Source organism: Neophocaena asiaeorientalis, unplaced genomic scaffold, assembly GCF_003031525.2.
Source record: "Neophocaena asiaeorientalis asiaeorientalis breed wild unplaced genomic scaffold, Neophocaena_asiaeorientalis_V1.1 scaffold188, whole genome shotgun sequence".
NCBI lineage: Eukaryota > Metazoa > Chordata > Mammalia > Artiodactyla > Phocoenidae > Neophocaena > Neophocaena asiaeorientalis.
Genome location: NW_020174156.1, coordinates 727,342 through 744,455, shown reverse-complemented (window position 1 = coordinate 744,455; position 17,114 = coordinate 727,342).

The window sequence follows — 17,114 nt, the reverse complement described above, 5'->3', positions numbered from 1 at the left end:
TATTACTTTTTTGTCTGTTCCCTAGTCTATAATTGGAAATAATGATGCTTATCCTGTCTTGTTTACCAAATGGCTGTAAGAACACATAACCTTACCTGCTCATATTATGTCTGAGAAAATGTACTATAAACTGTAATGCAGAATAAAAGGACTATGTAAATTAGCTATAGTCAAATCAGTAGGAAGATATTTGGATATATATTTGGCTTGAAAAAAAAAGACTGGTATGTTTCTGAAAATTCTATCACCACACAAAAACCTGAGAAAGCAATGAAGTACAATGGAAAGTATAGGGCTATGGAATCAGACAATCCTAGTTTTGAATCCCATTTTCAGGCAACCATTGTCTATGCAACTAGAAAAATCTCAGTTTTGCTCTCCGTAAGATGGGGATAATAGTATTTTCCATGCAGAATTTGCTGGGTTGTTAAATCTGTGATCCATCATCAAGGAAAGACTTGTTTGATTCTTTGGGAATCAGAAAAGATTCTAATTCTTGGTGTCAAAAAAAAATTATATTGGACTCATCTCTCATACCATATTCAAAAATAAACTCAAAATGGATAAAATATTTAGATGTAAGACCTGAAACCATAAAACTTCTTGAAGAAAACATAAGCAGTATGCATTTGACACTGGTTTTAGCAATATTTTTGGGATGTATCTCCTCAGGCAATGGAAACAAAAGCAAAAATAAACAAACGGGACTAAATCAAACAAAAAGTTTATATACAGTGAAGGAAACTATCAGAAACCAAAAAGGCCACCTACTGAATGGGAGAAGATATTCACAAATGATATATCTTATAAGGGATTCATATCCAAAATATACAAAGAACTCATAGAAACTCAACAAAATAATCAATTAAAAAATGGGCAGAGGTCCTGAATAGATATTTTTCCAAAGAAAACATACAGGTGGCCAACAGACACATGAAAATATGCTCGACATCACTAATCGTCAGGGAAATGAAAATCAAACCCACAATGAGGTATCACTTCACAACTATTAGAATAGCTATTACCAAAAAGACAACAACTAACAAGTGTTGGCGAAGATGTGGAGAAATGAGAAACCTTGTTTGCTATTGATGGGAATGTAAATTGGTGTAGCCAGTATGGAAAACAGTATGAAGGTTCCTCAAAAAATTAAAAATAGAACTATCATACAATCTAGCAATTCCACTCCCGGGTATTTATCTGAAGAAAATAAAAACTCTAATTCAAAAAGGTATATGTACCCCAATGTCACTGCAGCATTATTTACAATAGCCAAGATATGGATACAACTTAAGTGCCCTTTGATAGATGAATGGATAAAGATGTGGTGTATACACAGATACACACACACACACAATGGAATGTTAGTCGTGATCAAGAATTAAATATTGCCATTTTTTGACAATATGGATGAACCTATAGGATATTATGTTAAGGGAAATAAGTCAGACAGAGAAAGATAAATGCCATATGATTTCATTTATATGTGGAATCTAGAAAACAAGACAAATGAACAAACATAACAAAACAGAAACAGATTCATAGATACAGAGAACAAAAAGGTGGTTGCCAGAAAGGAGTGGCATGTGGGAACAAGAAAAGTAGGTGAAGAAGATGAGGAGGTACAAACTTCCAGTTACAAAATAAATGAGTCACAAGTATGAAATGTATAGTGTGGGGTAACCAGACTTATTGTGGTGATCATTTTGTAATGTGTAGCAATATTGAATCACTATGTTGTGTATCAGGAGCTAACATAGTATTGTAGCTCAGTTATACTTCAAAAAACAAATAAATTTATAGAAAAAGAGATCAGATTTGTAGTTACCAGAAGCAGAGGTGGAGGGAAGGGAACTGGAAGAATGTGGTTAAAAGGTATAAACTGCTAGTTATAAGTAAGTATGAGGGATGTAATGTACAACATGATTAATATAATTTACACTGCTGTGTGTTATACATGAAATTGTTGAGAGAGTAAGCCCTACAAGTCCTCATCGCAAGGAAAAAATTTGGTTTTCTTTTTCGTTTATTTTCTATCTATATGAGATGATGGATAGTCATTAAACTTACTGTGCTAACGATTTCATGATGCATGTAAGTCAAATCATTATCCTGTATACCTTAAACTTATACAGTGCTGGAAGAAAGTAATTAAAATATTTAGATTAAAAAAAAAAAGAAAGGAGTTGTGGTCTCCACTCCTGAGAGTGCTGTTGGGAAACAGCTTTCAGCTATCAGTCCCTTCAAAGGTCAGACTTAGAGGCAGAGACTCACCTAGCCCACAGTGATATCCTGGGTGTCCCACATCGAATGACTGACTTACATGGAAAAAAAAGTTCTGCCCCTCTAGACCCGACTCAGGAAAACTCTCATGGGTCATTCTAGCTCCAGATCTTCCTGTGGTGCTGGCGAAGACGGTCATTGGGACTATGGAGTAGTTTAACTCTGGCCCAATCCTGCTTCCTTTCCTCCCTTCCACAGGTATTGGTCCCAGGGCACACCATTCCAAACATCCTGTACCCTAAACTCTGTGTTAGAGTCAGCTTTGGGTGGAGGCCAACCTGTGACATAGGATTAGTGATGATATATAGAAAGGCCCTGATAAACCATTCATCATCAGATAAGTAAAGGCTGCTGTGGTTATCCTCAAACAAGTAAACAATAAATTACACAGTGGTTAATAACTACTGCTGCTATGAAGGCAGGGAAGATACTGGTATATAATCAAAAACAAAGTTAGTTCAATCACTTTGATAATTAATAGGATAATTCAGGCCCAATATAGGTTATAGAGAACTAGGGTCATCACATGGATAATTTAGGTTGAAATATACTTTTACATAAAATGCCTACACAACTGAAGCAGAATTTTTTTCTTGGATAGCTATGAATTATCTCATATTTTTATTTGTTTTCAAAATGTAAATATAGTCTAAGATGGCAAACTTTGACGAAATAATTCACTGGGTTCTCCAGTGGTATCTAAACAGTGGTCTTTATTTCTCACTGAGTTGATTATGCGTTTGTAACAAAATGCTTAAGGAAAATTAGTGAATAAAAAAATGCCACTATAGGGCTTCCCTGGTGGCGCAGTGGTTGAGAGTCCGCCTGCCGATGCAGGGGGACACAGGTTCGTGCCCTGGTCTGGGAAGATCCCACATGCTGTGGAGTGGCTGGGCCTGTGACCCATGGCCGCTAAGCCTGCGCGTCCAGAGCCTGTGCTCCGCAACGGGAGAGGCCACAACAGTGAGAGGCCCACGTACCGCAAAAAAAAAAAAAAAAAAAAAAAAAAAAAGCCACAATGGAAACTTGACAGAATAGAGTCAAACTGATACATAATAATTCCTGATATGTTAATATGAAATCTTATTACTGAAATAAGAAAAGACTTGATAGGCATCATCAGTTAATAAGATAGCATAAATAATGCTAAAAGTTTATGTTTTTATTCCAAGCTATTCCAGGCAATGCTGGACAGTAATCAACAAGTTATGTTTAGATGTGCTACACTAAAACAAACTCACAAAAACCAGTTCATCACCATAATATTAGAGCAACTAAGTAATCCTTCGAGATATATCCTTTTTCTTACCATTATCTAAGATAGTAAAAACAGGATAATTGTATATATATGAAATACATGACATTCTTCAAATCTAATTTTGTCTAATCCTAGAATCATTAATGGGGTAGGAGGCAACTACTCTTGGTTTTACCTCTTCTAAATTTTCCCATATTGACAGACAAAAAGATCCCACAAATTAATTACTAATAGATGTAGCTAACATTTATTGAGTCCTAATATGTGCCAGATGCTATGCTAAGATACTTTTTTGGATAATTTCATTTTAACCCTAACAAATACACTATTAGGTAGGAGCTCTGATTATTGCCTTCTTTACAAATTGAAAAAAAAAAGAAAAATAGGAAGATTAACTAATTGCCCAAATGGCATAGGCAGAAGTTGAACCTCTCATATATATAATTGGAAAATTTTAAACCTAAACCAAATTAAATGAGCATAGCATCTTGTTTAATCTTTATAATATGTAAATCTATTAAATATATTAATATGAATTAGTCTTATTATCAAATGAAAAAAGAGTAAATCCTTCTGGAAAGAGGAATAGTTTAGAATTACCCATTCATACTCTTTCTATCCTATGAATTGTAGAGTTACTTTTTTTAAACAGTCCTGACAACCACATATAAGTTTTCCATTTTATTCCTTTCTTTAGTCTAATTCAGAGTCCACACCATAAGATTTGTGTACAGCATTATATACAGAAGTCATAATATATCAAAATTTACCCACTGAGAAATTTTCAAGGGTAATCATGGATGATAAGCAATTTTCCCTCCCTCTCCCATATTCAGTAACATTTAATTACACTGTTTCCTATCTTGTATTTTATTTACAGCACTTATCACAATAAGTAATTATACATTTAGTTTCGGGTCATTTGTTTAATGTTTGTTTCCACACAATACTGTAAACTTCATAAAAGAACAAATCCTGCTGGTTTTGTTTACATTGTATCCCCAACACTTGGCATGGGCTTGTACCAAGTAGAGGAACAATAATTATTGTTGAATGTAGGAATAAAAGTTAGAAAGGAAGGAGGTGTTCACATTGTAACTTAGTTAAAATCAGCTCCTGAGAGATTGAGAATTCACTTTGCACATGATAAAGATCAATACATACATTATGATGTATTTTAAAAGAATATATTATACCTAATAAATGTGGATATAGACTTTAATGCTGAAAACTTACAGGAGAAAATTTTGAAAAGGTATGATCCCATCTTTGAAAATGGCAATTGAAATATTTTAAAATGTGGATAAAAATATTCTCAGATTAAATTATTAGCTGGTGGCAAAGATATGAGTTTACAAAACTAATTTCAGCACTAATTTCTGAAATACCAATCACAATCCATTAACCAAGTTAGAGATGCCACAGTGTAGGTACAACTTTTTTGGTGGCCCCTTAAACCATCTTGATAAGGAACTCATTAAAAACATACTTTAAAATCATATTAATTTCAAAAGTTAATTAATGTAATATATCATATTAATAGAAAAAAACCAAAATTATATAATCATGTCAATAGACAAACAAAAAGTATTTGATAAAATTCAATACACTTTCATGATAAAAATTCTCAAAACACTATGAATGAATACAAAGGAATTTTCTCAACCTGATAAAAGGCATTTACAAATAAAACACAGCTAATATCATACTTAATGGTATGGTAAAAAAACCTAAATGATTTCCTTCTAATATCAGGAACAAGACAGAAATGTCCACTCTTTACTTTTATTCAGCATTGTACTGGAGGTTCTCAGGACTTCCCTGGTGGCACAGTGGTTAAGAATTTGCCTGCCAATGCAGGGGACACCAGTTCAATCCCTGGTCTGGGAAGATCCCACGTGCCACAGAGCAACTATGCCTGTGTGCCACAACTACTGAGCCTGAGCTCTAGAGCCCACAAGCCACAATTACTGAGCCCACGTGCCACAACTACTGAAACCTACGGGCCTAGAGCCTGGGCTCCACAACAAGAGAAGCCACCACAATGAGAAGCCTGTGCACCACAACAAAGAGTAACCCCCGCTTGCTGCAACTAGAGAAAGCCCGTGCACAGCAATGAAGACCCAACGATGAAGACCCAACACAGCCATAAATAAATTAATTAATTAATTTAAAAAATTGTACTGGAGGTTCTAGACACAGCAATTACACAAGAACAAAAAAATGTCGACCTAGGAAAGAAAGAAGTAAAACCATTTTTATTTGCAGGTGATATTATGTTGCATATAGAATACCCTAAGGAATGAACTAGAAAAACTATTAGGACTAATAAACTCAGCAAGATGGCAGGATACAAGATCAAATGTATAAAATCAATTATATTTCTACATATTAACAATCAACTTTGTGGAAATGATATTAAGGAAACCATTGCATTTAGAATAGCATCAAAAAGAATAAAATACTTAGAAATAAACTTAACAAAAGAAGTGAAAATCTTATACACTGAAAACTATAAAACATTGTTGAAAAAAACTTAAAAAGTTATAAATAAATGGAAATACATCCCATGTTCATTGATCATGTCTTAATATTGTTAAGATGGCAATGCTGCCCTTGACTGAAAGATTCAGAACAATCCTTATCAAAATTTCTGCTGCCTTTTTTGCAGAGTAAACAAGCTGATCCTAAAATTCATATAGAAATTCAACAGACCTAGAATAGCCAAAATAATCATGAAAAGAAGGAGCAAGTTTGTAGGATTCATACTTCCCAATTTAAAAACTTACTGTGGTACTGGCATATAGATAGATGTGTAAATAAATGGAATGGAATTGAGAGTCCAGAAATAATCCCATACAAATATGGTCAGTTGATTTTTGATGAGGGTGCCAAGACAGTTCAGTAGAGGAAACACAGTCCTTTCTTTTCAACAACTTGGGCTGGGATAACTGGATATCCACATGCCAAAGAATAAAGGTGGACCTCTACCTTACACAACACACACAAATTAGCTCAATTTGGATTATAGACCTAACTGTAAGAATAAAAACTATAAAACGCTTAAAACAAAATATATAAATAAATCTTAATGATCTTGGATTAGGCAATGGTTTCTTAGATACAACACCAAAAGCACAAGTAACAACAAAAACAAAAAAGACAAAATTTGACTATTTCAAAATTAAAAACTTTTTGTCTTACAAAGAATACCATGAAGAAAGTGAAAAGACAATCTGTGAAGTGGGGAAAACAAATCTGCAAATTATTATATCTGACAGGGGATATATTAGTCTGCTAGGGCTGCTCTAACAAAATACCACAGATTAGGTAGTTTAAACAATAGAATTTATTTCTCACTGTTCTGGAAGCTAAAAGCCCAAGATCATAGCTCCAGCACTTGTTTTTTCCTGAGGTCTCTCTATTTGGTTTGCCCACCTTCTCACTGTACCCTCACATGGCCTTTCCTTGGTACATGTGAGTGGAAAGACAGAGAGAGAAAGGAAGCAGGCATCCTTGGTGACTCTCCATCTTCTTATAAGGACACTAGTCCTAAGTCCACCCATGTGACCTTATTTAACCTTATTTACCTCTTTGCATTTCTCCAAAGAATATATACAAAAGACAAAGAAACACATTTTAAAAATGTTTGAGACCATTAGTTATTGGGAAAATGAAAGTCAAAAATCACTATGAAATATCACTTCATACTTTCATACTCACTAGTATAGCTATAATAAATAAGACATACAGTAACAAGTGTTGGTGAGGATGTGGAAAAATTGGATTCCTCATACATGTAAAATAATACGATCACTTTTGAAAACAGTTTGGCAGCTCCTTTAGAACATTAAACATAGAATTATTATATGACTCAACAATTCCAATCTTAGGTATATCTAAGAGAAATGAAAAAAATATATCCACCAAAAATGTGTACACAAGTGTTCATAAATCCACACAAAAATTTGTCCATGAATGTTAACAATAGATCAAAAGTGAAAATAGGGCTTCCCTGGTGGCACAGTTGTTGAGAGTCCGCCTGCCGATGCAGGGGACACGGGTTCGTGCCCCGGTCCGGGAAGATCCCACATGCCGTGGAGCGGCTGGGCCTGTGAGCCATGGCCGCTGAGCCTGTGCATCCGGAGCCTGTGCTCTGCAACGGGAGAGGCCACAACAGTGAGAGGCCCACCAACCCCCCAAAAAAAAAAAAAAAAAAAAAGTGAAAATATTCCAATTATCTGTTTACTAGCGAATGGATAAATAAAATATGGTATTCCATATAATGGAATATTTTTCATTAATAAATAATGAAGTACTGATATATGCTACAACATGAATACACTTTGAAAATATTACACTAAATTATAGAAACCAGTCACAAAAAAATCACTTATTGTATAATTATATATATATATATGAAATGTCCAGAATTGGCATGTCTATAGAGATAGAAAATAGATTAGTGGTTGCCTAGGGCTAGGTCTAGGTAGGGGAGATGAATTGTGGGGAAGAGTGGGAGCAATTACTAATGGCTGTGGGATTTCCTTTTGAGAGGATAAATATGTTCTAAATTAGATTGTGGTGATGGATGCACAACCCTGTGAACTTACTAAAAGCCATTTTAAATTGTACACTTAACCTGGTGAAATGCATGATATGTGAACTATATCTCAATAAAGATGGAAGATATAATTTCACTTCTATTAAATCATTTTCTACATCATTTAGGTGGCTTTTCAATAATAATTACTAGTCTACTTATGAAGAAAGTATCACCTATTAAAAGACGTGTGGAAAAAGCAATGAAGAAAAAAATAACATTTCTTCAGCTATGGATATCTAGTTGCTTTTCAAATGTTAAGTGAATATCTCCTACTTAATGCTATGTCTAAGCTATTTACAATTTGTTTGAAGGTTTAATCACTCAATATCTCTTTCAATTATCATGTTTGTCAGTTCACTGTCATGTTGACTTTATAGAATATTTACAGAGCTATTTGTTCTTATTTTGTTCTCAAATTTTAACTTAAAAGACCCTCCTGTTTCCTTAAGCAAATTCTATCCCTTGGGTTCTGTTAAGTAATACAAATGATACCAATAGCAAAAAAAAATACAGTAAACTTTGGTCTTCTTTCTGCCAATGATTTTAATTCAAAGACACTTCACAAAGTCTCAAAATTGGATGGATCTCTACAAGTCATTACCTGCTTCCCCAATTGAGCACACAGGATTTAATTAATAGAATAATTGCTTAAAGAAATGGGTCTAGGCAAGAATCTAGATCTGGAAATGCCAACTTCTACACAGCTGTCCAACATGTACGCTTAATCCCACATTTCAAACCATTCTACCACTTCCATTGTGAGACAGCCCCCCAAAAATGTAAAAATGAGAAAATGACAGAGAGAGAATAATGAAATCATCTCATGGATATTCCATGCATCATGATCTTTTTCTCTATTAGATGGAGAAATGCCAATCTTTTGGCATTAGACTATTCTAGGGATATAAAAATATTTCAGGAAATAATACACATATACTCAAACGACTAGCACACACTATTACAGCACATTTAAATAATCGTATTAAAAATGCTGAGCTAGTAATTTCAACTTTTAAGTTAAATAAGAGATAGCTCTATTTTTATAAAAATCTACTGTTTATTTTTTGGTAAATTCATTGTTTAACTTTTCCAAGTTGCAAATTTTCTCATGAGAACAGTGATTTTCTATAGATCATAATTTTGATTTTCTAGTAAGTAATAAAAACACAAATCAAGAGAGAAAAAATATTAAAGAATCAGCAATATCTTAATAATATTAAGGCTATCAGATATTCACAGTACCTTATTTCTCCACAACTCAAATATCATTAAATTGTTGTGTTAATAAAAATAATAAAAAACGAAAACCTTTTAAAAATCTAAATTTGATAGTAAATGCCACATGGGAAGAGCCATAATATCTATCATTTGATAGCCTCTCTGCAGAGCATATTTTTCTGTGATGGTAAAACTTAAGTACAGAAAAAGATACCCTCAGTTGGCAACCAACCAATGACTGAAAAAGAACTACTACCAGGCACGAGCAACTGAATATCCATAACTGTAGAAAACTACTCATCTTTAGAAATTTCATTCTTATATTTTCTTTATTCTCTCCCATTCCTCTTCCTATATTAATAGGGCTAGAATATAAAGAATAAATATGACAAAAGATTATAATAATATATTGGCTTGGCCTTATATAATCAATAATTCTAATTTATAAAACCATAAGTTTTGTCTAGTACCTCTAAAACTAAAGAAAAAGTAAAATTGTTAATGTCATTTGACATGATTTATTGAGCAAATACTAGAGCAATTACATTGGATAGAAGGTTGTCACTCTCTGAATATAACCTACTTGTCATTAAACATTAAATATATTGTAAAGTTTCATAAAATCAAGTTTTTCCATATACTTTACTCTGAAAAGGAAGAAAATGAATCCACAACTACTAAAAACTGGGCTTCTTGCTACTCTGGAGCTTGGACTTCTCACATTCTCTCCAGTTGCTCAGCAACTGTAATTGTATTAGAATCATTATATTAACATTAGATACTACCAAGCTTTATTTTTCTTTCTTACAAAAGGAGAGCTATTGTTAAATCAAATAATTTATTTGAGGATAAAGGTAGCAGCATTTTGAATCTGAATGGGCTCAAGCGTATCTTTCAACCTGCACAATTCAAATCACTCCTATGCAGATATAAAACATCCAGTTGGATTATGTACTTTTGTGTCTTGTGTGATAAGACCTGAAAAAACTCAGGACTAATATAAATCCTTTTTCAAAACAACTACAGAGTCTTAGTTGATATAATTATTTAAATTATGCTCTCTTTTGAAAAAGCTGACCATAGAAATAAATTCATTATAAATCAGCAAATTTTCAAAAATACTTAAGATTGGATTTTATTTTTTATTGTTTTATTTTATAACTGGAAGAAAGGACTATCCACACTTATTGGTAGAATGTTCTACAAAAAAGCCAATGCTTCTGGATGATTTTCAGAAGCATCATATAACTTACTACTACTCAGAACTACCAATAAACAAATGATTTGACCATAACTTTGGTGGTGATTTGTGCCTTATTTACAGAGTTTACCAAGAACCTATCATGATGACCACCCTACATTATTAGCCAGTAAGTGTTTTCTGAATCAAAATGAATAAAATAATCAATAGAATATACTCTAAAAAACCTATTGTTAAATAACCTGAATTAACCCAATTCTGGCTAGAGATTATTTACCATGACTAGCCTCTAATGGGCTTGTGCTGTTAAAAAAATAAAGCCATTTCAACACAGTTTTTATATCTGAAAACCAATAGAGAGAATTTAATGAAAAAGAAACACAAATTACCAGATAATTCATATGAATACTATGATAAATCATCTTCTATCAATACAGATAAATTATTCTGTCTCATAAGAGAAAAGAATATGGCAAGACAAAATAAATTAGGATACTGTTTATTTCTCTAAAAACCTGTATCCATCACGATACACTAAGTACTTATGCACTTAAGGACATTGTTATCCTTGTAAACACCTTATAAATGCAGTGGTTCCAATGACTCAAAATGAACCTTCATATTTCAATGCTTATGACACATTTTATCATATAAAGATAAAGTGACTATTTTTATCTTACATAAATCAATCCAAATCTCTGCTAAGTTCAAAAAAAATGCATTGGCAAACGCTTTAAAATGGCAATTTAAACTGAAAGATATTTATACTGTAGACAGAGAGGGCTTATTTTAGCAAGGCCAACTCAAAATGAATATTGTAGCTATGCTTGCTATTATCCCTTACTCCCTTAGAGCAGATAATATCTTTACTCTTAACTGTCAGATTTTGTTTTTAACTTTGAAATTTTAACTGTTTTTTTTCAAGAAGAGTTAATCACACATAAAGATAACTGATTTGAGGCATCAAATAAGGCTATAATATAATACAATGCCAACATTATGAAAGATCCTAAAATTGGGGGGGGAAACTTAAAATTGTACAAGGGATGGAGCTAGCTTTCTTTTTTAAGAATGATAAGAAGGGACAAAAAACATTATGGGAGAGTGGTGATAGTCAAACCAAATATAGGTCATCTGCTATGTTAGATAGCTTACCTTTGGGTAGATGTTTCAAAATGGGGCCAGAAGACAGTGTTGAGTGGGGCTATACTGTCTCCACCACACCCGTATGGATAAAAAGGGATCGAACAAATGTCAAGAGAATTGGCACACAAGATGGGTCAGTCACTACCCATCTAAGCAACAGAAAAAATGGGAAAAACAGAATTCTTAGCCCTAAGCTTTGATTTGGTTTTGGAACACTATGTTAATACAACATTAACATAGTGTTATGTGATACAACATTCTCCTCATCTGGGGAGAATATTTTTAAATGTTACAGAGGAGCAGCTTTTGGAAGAAGTGGCTCTAACACTGCCTATGGGCTTAAGTGTTTTTTAAATGCATGCAGGAAAGTTATGTGGTCTCTGAAGATGCTCTCTTAATGGTTTCTGTCCAAGACTTCTCAATGTCGAAATCTTGTGAAAGGGCCCATTCTCTCATTTTCCAAATGGAGCAAGAGCTGAGAGGACAATCTGAGCCCTGAGCTTCTCTTCAACACTGCTATTTATCTTTGTGTCATGCAGAGTTCTGGCAGATAGCACACACAAAGGAGTCAATTGACAATGTAATTAACAGATAATCTACAGAAGTATGGACAGGGCTATGGGAACCAACAGGGGATGGTGAAGCATCCAGGACCTAGCAACAGTAGGAAGCTGTTACCACCCCTAAGTCTAATAGGACAAGAAGATCAAGCAGCATTATTAGATTTCAGTGAGAACTAGAACCTGAGCAGTATAAGTAGAAAGACTATATAGTGAACTGAGGGGTAAAAATAGAGACTTCCTAGATCAATCAGGTTTATAAAAGTGACAGAGAAGCAATAATTACAATAGGAAAAATATCTTTTAAATCAATCCTCGATTTGTCAAACTGTTTATTTGATGTGTCAGTATGGTCAATAACAATTTCTTCAGATGTTTGCTTACTTGTAGAAAAATCTTTCCCTAGTTCCATCAGTGTTTCATTTGTATGTGTATCAAAAGTTTGTATTATTGCAAGACTTTTTTAAAAAGTATGGACATATTGATATCCTCCTGTGTATAATACATATTCTTCATGGGATTTTGGAAAATATAACATTAAATATGGATCTTTTAGGAAACAATTGAACAGTAAGCTTGCTTTTAAAGCCACTTATGCATGCTCTATGGAGGGCAACAATCTTTGTTCTGCTCATTGAAATATCTTGTGTCTAGTTCAATAGCTGACATGTATGAGGTACTCAGTAAATACTTGTTGAATGAAATATAAATGATGACTATTTTGCTGTCTATATTTTTGTGGTAGCCCATAATACTTCTGTTATTTTCTTTTTACTTCAGATGCTGCTTTCAAGCCAGATAAGGCTTCACAGTTTGCTGTCTACTACCCAGGTTTCTCATGGCCATTCTCTGTCTAATTTCAACACCAATTTAAAATGAAAGAATTCTCTACCCATGTTTATTTTATCTCCTACATACAATGTATTGGTGAATCATCATTTCCTATTCTATAACATGATTCTTATGTGTTCTTCTCATCTTCCCCCAACCCCAAAGAAGTCTTTATCACCAGCCTCAGTTAATTGCTTTTTAGACAATGGAAACTATCTTTATGTTGATACTCAGTTTCTATGCCATCCCTAAGTTACTTTTTATAACTTTCAAATTTATTTTACATTTCCTTCATTTTGATTCTGTGTTGCAATAACTTACATCATCATAAATTCCTAAGTATTACCTACAAAGTATTTGAGTAGCCACTTATAAAGATACACCACACTACACACATGAACATGCTGATTAGATTAGTCCTGGGTAAACAGAATATTTTTAAGAGTAAATAAAAACAAATGAAAAGAATATAAACCTTATTTTTATTTTTACAAAGCCTAACTAAATTAGAGAGAGGCTACATGAAAACAATAGAACTGCATTACTTATGGTTTGACAGGAGGTTTTTGTTTGTTTGTTTGTTTTGCTTCATTTGTTTGCTTTTAGTTTTCTTCCTAGAATTGATTAATAATGAGTTTATACAATGTCCTAATTCTTCAATGGATGAAGTTATTGACAATTGACAAGTAAATATCATACTCATATGGAACATAAGTATTCTAATAAAGATGCCATTTGAAAAATAAACTCATTTACTTTAAAGAATTAGCTCATGCAATCTTAAGTCACTTTCATTAAATTATAAACATGTTAATGTTACTTATATCCAAAAATAACTGACAGTTTCTTCTGTCGTTGTTGAAGTGTAAGTATTTCGGCCCAGTTCTAACATTTGCAAGTCCTGAGCAAGAGTACAAACAGAGGACCCAGCCCTCAGCCTCACCCCATTCTCTTCCTAAACCAGGCTCCATCAGGAAAATCAGAAGCCTGGTGCGTGTGTGGAGACCACAGCTGCATCTGAGCCCTACTGGCTCCTCCCTGCCCCTGGCTCCATCCCCCAAGACAGATTCAGAAAGAGACCTGTGCAAGGCCAGGAAGCAGGTTAGGGGTATATTTGGGGCAGAGAATTTCTGGCTCCCTGGTACCAACATTATGGGATTGGGATGTGGGGGATACAGGGAGGGACATGGGCTCCAGTTGGGCATGTCCCTTTGGGAGAGATGTGGTGGGAGGAGGGTCAGCCAAGGATCTGGAAAGAATGCAGCCCAAGGCAGGGTCCTGGTTGTCCAGGTCTAAGTGAAGGGCAGAAGAGTACCGACTGCATTTCATGAGAATTTTTTATGGAAAGGGTCCAAAACATTACAAAAACTAAAAACACTCAGAAAACTTGTGAAGTTTTTTACCCTATATAGGAAATTTTCTGAGATGTAGTAGATGTTCACAACTCTTATTTCAACACAATGTTCTTCTGAAACTGCACTTTCCTACAGTAAGTACTCCAAAGCTAATAAACCCTAAAGCAAACTCTAAAACTCAAAACATGAACTGAAGTATACTTTATATTTTCCTATATTATATTTTTTGTTTCTATGTACACTATATCTCACCGATGTCTACCAGGACACATGTTAAGTGGATATAAAACTGAAGTAAATAATAATAAAACTGACAACATGTCCTTGATTCTAAATAAATTATCAGCATTCTTTAGATTATCCACTGGGTACACATTGTTGCATGGGGATATTAATGATTTACAAATTATTATTTTTCTGCATGTTGTTACATTTTATAGAGAAATATTTCAACAAGATACAAAACAACTATTCTTTACTTATGCACATTTTTGACAGATTATTGTTTTTAATGAACCACATAATGGAGAAGAGGAAAAGAAATCAGGTCAGATGAAGCAAGCCATATTGATCAATTTTATAATAAGCTAGAGTATCAATATTAGGAACCGAACAAATGGGGACATTTCTAGGATCTTGACCCTTTACAAGGCTACAACGCTCTACCAGGAAACTGGGGCCCAAGTGTCCACAATTGTCAGGAAATCCCACTTGGCTCCTGTAGGAATGTGTAAAATTGTCATATAGCCTCCTCCCTTGAATAGAGTAAAAGAGAGCAGTCCCTAGTTTCTAGGGATGTCAAAGACCCCCTTTTTCCTCAAGGGCCACTCCAGTTGTGAAGGAAATATGTCAGAGGTTTCACTTAGCATGACAAGGTCCCATTGGCAGGTACACTCCATCTAATGCTTCTGGAGTCAGACCTGGTGGCCAGCATTTTCCAGCAGGGCCTTTGTGACGGCTGATCTCAAAGTTTGTACCTCTAACTTTGCTCGGCTTCCACATGGTCTCTAAGTGGCAGCTTTCAGCAACGGCGTCCATGGTTGACTTCTCTCAGCAGCTGTTGCTAAGTCAGCTGTTCCGTGTGGTTGCTGTTCTAACACTGGCTGCTGGTAGAAAGCAGTGTCCTGAAGCCATCTCTGTGGCTTTTCGTCTACCTTTTGCATTTCAGATCCTTCTCACCTCCTTAAATACTGGTCTAAAAACATCTTCTAGGTTTTGTTTCTTTAAATCAATTAATGAGTTCCCTGTTAACCCCCAGCACCATCTCTAGAAGGCATTTCACACCAGGATTCCTGGTGAGAGCTATAGACATAGTTAGGATACTTTAGTTTTCTCAAATAATTGCATTTTAAAAGAATTTACTTAAAATCTTTCTTAAGTCACAATTGGGCAACAAGACTCAGTAATATTTTGTAGGGTCTGTTGACTCTCCCTTCCCTCCCTACCCAATCCCAACCCCAGCTGCTGACTTAACTTTCTTTGCTGGCAGCAAAGTGCAAAGAAAGTAAATGAAACACGACAAACTGCCACAATAGATAGCAACTCCAGCCAGTCCTAGAAGCCACCACACCAATATTGTAAGCTGTTTTCTATTCTAGTCCTGGTGTTCTGTCCATGTATTATTGGCCACCAGACAGGACAAATGAGGTCATATGGGTTAATGAAAACAGTTTTCTTACAATGACAATAATCTCAGCAGCAGAAGATACTATAAGTCTCCATTACTCAAGAAGATTCCAATCTCACAGGCTCATTACGATCTCTCTACTTAAGACCTAGTTCATCCTTTTGTGATCATTTGTTTTCTACAACACAAACCTCTCAAACATTTGTATTACAATATCCTGAGCATAAGAAGGGGGCCCTGTAATCTAGGTAATCAGTAGTGCTGCCTGTGCAAGTTGGTCTGGGTTGGACCCTCTGTTCCACTTGGTTCCCAAGACAGATCCCTGTATTTGGCTCACCTCAATTTGAGGTAATATTGAGAATGTATACACTTTATAACAGCATTTTTCTTACTCTCATCTCTTTGTCCTTTCATTAATAAAATAGATTTGGGTGAAAAATACCTCCCAATAATGTCGTAATCCATGGTGCTTCGTTGCTATATTTTGCTGCGCCTAAGATGCCAAGTTCTGTTGAGACGCCCCTAGTTAAAATCAAACTCCCAGGATCTCTCATTGTTTATTCTCCCTCAGGAAGTTAAAGGAAGAACTTGTCAGCCTTTCAAAAGAGAACCTGAACTCATATTCAAAGAACTTAGCAAAAGGCTCTAACATTTCTTTTTTAGTCTACTTTAGAGAGCAACAAGGGTATTTATTCATATATACCTATCATCCATCCTCTATTTATCTATTATCTAACCTTCATATCACAAACACTCTAAAAGTGATTGTGAACTACTGATTTGGTTATTAATCAAGTCAATCTGTCTTTTCTTTTCCAGTACAGGTAGGGACAACTACTTAAGTACAAGGTATAAAAGTTATCAGAAAGCACATAAAGTTTCAGCTTAAGTATAAAAAATTGACATACAAGTTGATCACCGATTTATAAAAACCCAGAAGATGTATTCCCTTCTTGATATGTCCCTAGGACATATCTCTGTCCTAGCTAGGTTTAAAAAATACATTTAAGCCCTATTCCAGAGACAAAA